The 7,541-nt window shown below is 42.2% G+C and overlaps 1 long non-coding RNA gene across 1 annotated transcript; it reads left to right on the top strand.

Moving 5' to 3' along the window:
• Positions 1-3,547: 3,547 nt before the first annotated feature.
• On the top strand, positions 3,548-4,687 carry LOC122195320 (uncharacterized). Its single transcript, XR_006185611.2, has 2 exons — positions 3,548-3,720; positions 4,347-4,687. It is a non-coding gene; the product is annotated as an uncharacterized LOC122195320 (long non-coding RNA).
• Positions 4,688-7,541: the final 2,854 nt, after the last annotated feature.

Here is a 7,541-nt window from a genome sequence, read left to right as displayed (position 1 = left end):
TTTAGGACGCGATATGGGCATTATGAGTTTGTGGTGATACCTTTCGGGCTCACCAATGCCCCAGCTGTGTTCATGGATCTCATGAACAGGGTATGCAGGCCGATGTTGGATCGGTCAGTGATTGTATTTATCGATGATATTCTGGTGTATTCGAGATCTAGAGAGCAGCATGAGGAGCATTTGAGGGAGATCCTTGAGGTATTGAGATCGGAGAAGCTTTATGCAAAGTTCTCCAAATGTGATTTCTAGTTGCGGGAGGTCCAATTCCTAGGACATCTCGTTAACCAGGAAGGGATTCTGGTCGATCCGGCCAAAGTCGAGGCGGTGATGAGCTGGGAGGTGCCGAAGTCACCATCGGAGATCAGGAGTTTCCTTGGGTTGGCAGGGTATTATCGGAGATTTATCAAGGATTTCTCCAAGATCGCAGTGCCGCTCACCAGATTGACCCGGAAGGGTGTTGCATTCTCATGGGGTCCCGAGCAGCAGACCTCCTTTGAGACACTTCGCCAAAGGTTGTGCGAAGCCCCAGTATTAGCTCTCCCGGAAGGGATGGAGGATTTCGTAGTATATTGCGATGCATCGATTTTGGGGCTGGGTGCAGTGTTGATGCAGAGGGGTCATGTGATAGCTTATGCGTCGAGGCAGCTGAAGCCTCATGAATCGAGATATCCCACGCATGATTTAGAGTTGGGGGCTGTAGTGTTCGCTCTCAAGATTTGGCGTCACTACTTGTATGGGGTTCAATGTACGATATACACGGACCATAAGAGCTTGAAGTATTTGATGGATCAGCCCAACCTAAATATGCGTCCGAGGAGGTGGTTGGATGTGGTCAAGGATTATGATTGTGAGATCCTGTACCACCCAGGCAAGGCTAATGTGGTAGCCGATGCATTGAGCCGCAGGGCGGAGAGCACTCCACTGCGAGATGTATGTTTGAGATTGACCGTGATAGCTCCAGTATTGGATGCTATCCGTGGGGCACAGGCTGAGGCTGTGCGACCGGAGATGCAGAAGAGAGAGCGGGTCGTTGGTTTGGTTTCAGAGTTCGTTACGGAGGGACGAGGGCTTATGACGTTTCAGGGTCGGATTTGGGTACCGTTCGTGGGTGGTACGCGTATTACTTTGATGGAAGAGGCTCATCGGTCGAAGTTTTCGATCCATCCGGGGGCTACGAAGATGTATTTGGATTTGAGGAAAGAGTATTGGTGGCCCTGTATGAAGAGGGACGTCGCATGGTTCGTTGAGAGGTGCTTGACCTACCGCAGGGTTAAGGCCGAGCACCAGAGACCGCATGGCAAGTTGCAGCCATTGGAGGTTCCCGAATGGAAGTGGGAACAGATCACTATGGATTTCATCACCAAATTGCCGAGGACTGCTAGAGGAGTTGATGCAATTTGGGTGATTGTGGATAGGTTGACGAAGAGCGCTCACTTCCTTGCCATCAGTGAGAGTTCTTCAGCGGAGAAGTTGGCGGAGATATATGTGAGAGAAGTGGTATCTCGGCATGGGGTGCCGATCTCGATTGTTTCAGACCCTGATGTGCGCTTCACTTCCAGATTCTGGAAGAAATTCCATGAGGAGCTGGGTACTAAATTGCATTTTAGTACCGCGTATCATCCCCAGACAGACGGCCAGAGCGAGCGGACGATTCAGACGCTGGAGGACATGCTTCGAGCGTGTGTGTTAGATTTCGGGGGTAGTTGGGATGCGTATTTACCCTTGGCAGAGTTTTCCTACAACAACAGCCATCATTCGAGCATTGGTATGCCACCCTTTGAGCTGTTGTATGGTAGAAGGTGTCGGACCCCCATTTGCTGGGGAGAGGTTGGGCAGAGAGTGATGGGCAGTACAGAGATCGTGCTTCAGACGACAGAGCAGATTCAGCAGGTCAGGCAGAGGTTATTGACCGCCCAGAGCCGACAGAAGAGTTATGCAGACAGACGCCGGTCCGAGCTTGAGTTTCAGGTCGGCGACTTCGTTCTCCTGAAAGTTTCTCCTTGGAAAGGAGTGATTCGATTCAGGAAGAGGGGCAAGTTGGGGCCCCGATATATTGGGCCATTTCATGTGATTGCAAGGGTAGGCCGGGTAGCCTATCGTTTGGAGTTGCCAGCCGAGTTGGGGCAGATCCACGACACTTTTCACGTGTCGCAGTTGAGGAAGTGTATAGCCGATGAGTCGGCAGTGGTTCCATTAGAGGATATTCATGTGGATGCGAGTCTGAATTATGCTGAGAGGCCTGTGGCCATCAGGGATCGGAAGATCAAGGTTCTGAGGAACAAGGAGGTACCTCTGGTGTTGGTTCAGTGGCAACACCGGAAGGGATCGGAGATGACCTGGGAGCCGGAGCGCGAGATGCGGGAGCAGCATCCGGAGCTATTTTCAGAGCGAGACTTCGAGGGCGAAGTCTAGTTCTAGTGGGGGAGAATTGTAACAGCCGGAATTCCAGGTATCTTTATTGATTTGATTATTTTTGTGTTTTGTGAGGGGACTCGGCGAGTTGGAGCTCAGACTCGCCCAGTAGGGTCGCGATTCTGGACGCGGGATTCGGTTGGACTCGGCGAGTCTAGGATATGGACTCGGCGAGTCTGCGCTGTTTAATGAAACCCTGATTTCTCGGGTTTGGGACCTATTTAAAGGGCCTTATGGCCGTCATGTGTGCTCACCAGTCCCTTGAGTGAAACCCTAATCGAGTGTGAGCATTTGGAGCATAGAAGGAGGCTATTATTGATCTTGGAGGTGTCATTTTGCTAGGAAAGAGGAAACCAGCCAAGGGGAAAGCAAGAGGAGCCATCTTCTGAGGATTTGGAGCCCAGAGCATCTCTATTGGGGTAATATTTCGAGCTATTCTCTTCTATGTTGGTGTTTTCATTGATTTAGGGTTTATTGAACCCTTTTGTGGCTAGATCTTGTGCTCCCTTGGACCCCTAAGAGATTTAGACTATAGATCTGGACCCCTAAAGGTCCAGAGTGTCCCTTTACCCAAGCTTTTTGGGAATCAATGGAAGTTTTGGGTTGGAACCCTTATGCTTTAGACCAAAATGTTTATTATAAGCCATGGGGTGTGTTATGGACACCAAGATAGGGACTTTACGTGGTGAATCAGTCTTGAAAGGCTAGATCTATGAATTGATGGAACGGATCTGACCTTAGAAGCGAGTTTGAGTAATTGCATGGCATGGACTCACCGAGTCCGATGAGCAGACTCGGCGAGTAGCTTGAAGATTTCCTTGGATCGGCCAGTGAGTGTTCCAGTCGAGTCACGGGTCGACTCAGTGAGTCAGGACGAGTTAGAGAGGGTCGACAGGTGGTCTGAGTCGAGTTGGGACTCGCCGAGTTGTTCTTGAGACTCGGCGAGTTGAGTCGGGGTGGCCCCGCGACTCTCCCAGGTGGAACTCGTCGAGTTAGGGGAAGCACTCGACGAGTAAGAAGGGAATCCTTTGGAGTTGGCGGATTAGATTACTCAATTTCTCTTTATTTAAAAGGATTGAAATATTTTAGCAAAACCCGTTTATTCTGTTCGTTTCAAGTTCTATGAGTTTTTGGCACTTGTAGTTGAACACCTCACTAAAATTACCTATATACCCCCATTCTGCCCCAAATACCCCCAGACATTCGTTCTTCACACTCCCCTTCACAATGTTCATCAGCTGTGACCCTCTCCGATCTCCGTCTAGACCTCCGATCTCCGGCGCCGGCTACTGCTCCTTCTCCGATCCGGTTAGTCCTGCTTACTTTATCCGGTTATACCTCCAGGATCGATACTTGAATGTTGATTTCTAGAATAGATAAAGCACATGATTTGCTTGTTCAGTTTTAAATCTAGAACTCAATTTCTTGTCTGATTTCTACTATATGGTTCCCAATTTATTGGTTGCAATCCGGATTTCTTTTTCTGGTTCGGTATAAGCTGATGAGTTATTTATTTATTTTATTGGAATCGATAAAAGCACATGAATCTCTTTAGAATCGATGAAGCAGACGATTTTAAGGCAGTTTGGTATAATCGGATTTGTTGTTATAAAGTCTACAGTTGGTAGTTGGTTTAATGTGATTCTTGAAATAAAGCAGTTTATAGGGTTTTGCGAATTACATCTGGTTGATATAGTTAGGTGTTAATCTTGTTTGATGTTAACATGAAGCACTTAATATGACTAATGCCTATTTGTGCGTGAATTGTTAGTAGAATGTCTCAAATAATGTTGTTGATATGAGTTATGCCATGTTTTTGTGTGATTTGTGGTGGTTTACATTCTTGGTATTTGTGTTGTTTACATTGTTGGTACTCTCAGATAAGGGAGGAAGTTATACACTACATAGAAGATATCTAATTAAGTGTTGTTTAGGAGAAGAAACATAAATATTACAGGTGAAGAGGGACTAGAGAGAAAGAGAAAAATGGCAGTAGAGGATGATAAGGTAAAGAGAACTCGAGATCTGCTTCTATTCACAGGATGCTTCTCAGACTTCTGCTCCCACCAACACCACATCAAGATTCGCCACTCTCGACACTATCAACACCACCTCCTTCGATGCCGATCAGTACATGAACCTTCTTGTACACCCTCTCATCTCATCTTAAATATTTGATTAAATAAAAACTTCTCCCTCTCTTTTATCTCTTAATGTTGTATCAAAATCTGGGTTATATTCTATTACAATTTAATTGAGGTAAATTGTTTCTCTCTACGGGTATCAAATGTATATACATATCACTATGCTATTCAAGACTTACAATGAGTTACCCTTATTCCAGATTTAGAAATTTGGATTTCTCCATTTAATCTTGATTAATCGAACATGTTTTTGCCAGTACTTGGATGTTGTTATCCTTAGCCACTGGGAGGAGTAAAATTGTTCAATTGGAGAATCACTTACACATGTTGACAGCTTAGATGAGTGCATTGTACTGTAGAGAATCTTTGGCATACTTCATTTACATTTATCAAATAAGTTAGATAGATAGGCTTATATATTCTATTATTTTAGTACAAGGGCTCTTTCCTTACCAGTCAAGGTTGAACCTGTGGGTTATTTTTAAAGATAAGCCTCCTATTAATTAAGCCTATCATTAAACTTTTAAGTCTAAATTATTTTGCTACTGGTTACTATTTTACAATTTACATTATACAATGTTTCATTTTCTGGCTTAGATTTTGTTTTTCGGGGATGAGTAAGGGTGAGCTGTGTCTTTCTCCTGACCCTATCTTGAGTTACAAGAATTTTGAGTCTTTAAACAAATACTTGACTAATTTAGTCAGGGAACTTCTTTTAACCTAATGACATGTCAGAAATGGGGATCGTTTATGTAGTGGAACTGATCGAACAAGTTGGAAGACTATAATAGGGTTTTGTTGCGTCATAGATAATACAAATGTTGTCATAAATTTAGTCATGAGAAAAGATGGGATGTTAGGGACCTAAGCATCATTGGTGCTTATTGGCCTATGTTTTTCCCTTTTGAGATTTTGGTCAAGAGTTTTGTTTAAGGGATTTTTTTCTTTTTAATTTATCAACAAGGTATTTCGGGTGGCAAAGACTGGCTTTCATTATATAAAAAAGAAAGCAATAACACTTTACAACAATCATCTATTAATATGATATTCAACATATTTTGCTGAAGATTAGAGTTTTGAAAGTGACATGGTTTCTTGTGGTCTTATTAGACTCTCAATCCACCCTATTAATTTTCTGTAAGGTATCATATATATTTTGATATATACAGGCAGAAAGTTAATCCCTATGACTGTAAGTCATGCAAGAAAGGGCTATAAATGTATAACCTTTTAAAAAGATGGATATAAACCGTGCACCACCAATGTGATCTTTTATGTCCCAAGTGGTTAATTTTGTACTTCCAAACATTTACCAGGCCTCTTATAAATGAATTAAAGTTTATCCAAGTCTAAGGCAGTTTGAATAATGAAGAGTGATAAGGACATCAATCCATGGCTACATTGTCAGCTCTGAGCACCTATTGATGCTTCTTTCCCTTACGTATCAGGTACAAAGGTCAAATCTGGAGGGCCTCCTTCAGAGACATGTGGAAATGGCTGCTGAAATCAAGAATCTTGACACTGACTTGCAAATGTTAGTGTATGAAAATTATAACAAGTTTATCAGTGCTACAGATACAATTAAAAGGTTAGACAGACACTATCTCTATGTTACCAAATCTGCTTTATTGGTGAAGAGAATTGTAATCGAGATTTAGAAAGCAATCATGATTGTATGAATGAAAAGTATGAACATAAGGAGTAAATATTAATCAGATCTTATATTGATGAAGAAACTTATTACAGACTTAAGCAGAGAAAACATGCGAATGACTAATGAATCACTCGTTTTCAAAATCATTACTCTACTTCTATCCTCAGTCCCTATTTATAGGAAACATGAGTGTATAAAAAATATACTAAGTCCTTAACCATAAGCTTCGCACAAATGAAGACTTAGTAAAATAATTATTCATACGAACACTTCGACTTTTACAATTTCTAGACTCTACATTCTCCCCCTTTGTAAACAGTCGAAGCTATTCATTTTGTAAGAATTTGAACAGCTGAGTGCATTGTTCTTCGGATTTCTGAATACCAAGTGATGATCTTTTTAAGCTCCTTCTTGTCTCCTTCATTATTCCTCATGCAATTATTCATACGAACAATGAAATTCGTATATTGCGAAGTGGTGTATCTTTCAATCTCTGAGACTTTAAACAAAAATCTTTTAGGCTTCCCCTTGGTATCTTTGCCTACAAAAACCATGCCAAAAGGTTTAAGGCATATCTCCCCGTCTGCAAACTTCATCAATTCTGATTGAGTCAATGTTGATTCCCAGGGAACTGTGACTTTTCTTCCAAGGCCTGATGTGAGTTCTTCATCAGTTAACGCCAAGCAATCATAGTAGTTATCTATGAATATCTTGATATGTGCGAAACCAAGTCTGAACACATCAGTATCATATCCTTTGAGCTTGTTTTCTTCCATGTTCTTTGAGCTTTTTTTCTTCCATGTTTTTCAGGAGTAGAGCCACTTGAATGAGATCATTAAGATTCATTAAGGGAAAGTCAGCAATGGTAAAATCATAATGCTTGTTATCTGCTCGAACAACGAAATATCGAAAATTTTGAAGCATGTTCTCGAACATTTCATCCTTCTTAATAGTTAACACTTTCCTTATCTTCATCAGAGACCAAACTTCCTCTTGATCCTTCGCAAGTACAGCATGAAATCTGAATTTCATGTGGGTGTATTCATTAGCATTTTCAAACTTTTCACTGATCTTGTACTGCACTGTGATAAGCAACATTTCGTTTATTGGAAAATCAAGTTGGCATCTGTCTGAATTCGCAACATCATAAATTTTTCTAGGATTTTTCTCAAATTCGTACATGTGACTCCCCAAGACTTTGGATTCGATGGTTTCGAATGAATATAACTTTGCAGGATCACCCTTGTTCATAGTCGGTGGATCATTTGCTCTTTGCCTTAGAATGCTCTGAATTTGTCTTAATCTTTCCATTTCAGCTTCTGCTTTCTTTT

The sequence above is a fragment of the Lactuca sativa genome, chromosome 8 (genome assembly GCF_002870075.4).
Source record: "Lactuca sativa cultivar Salinas chromosome 8, Lsat_Salinas_v11, whole genome shotgun sequence".
Taxonomy (NCBI): domain Eukaryota; kingdom Viridiplantae; phylum Streptophyta; class Magnoliopsida; order Asterales; family Asteraceae; genus Lactuca; species Lactuca sativa.
The sequence above is the reverse complement of the archived record's forward strand: the minus strand, read 5'-3'. Positions and strand labels throughout refer to the sequence as shown.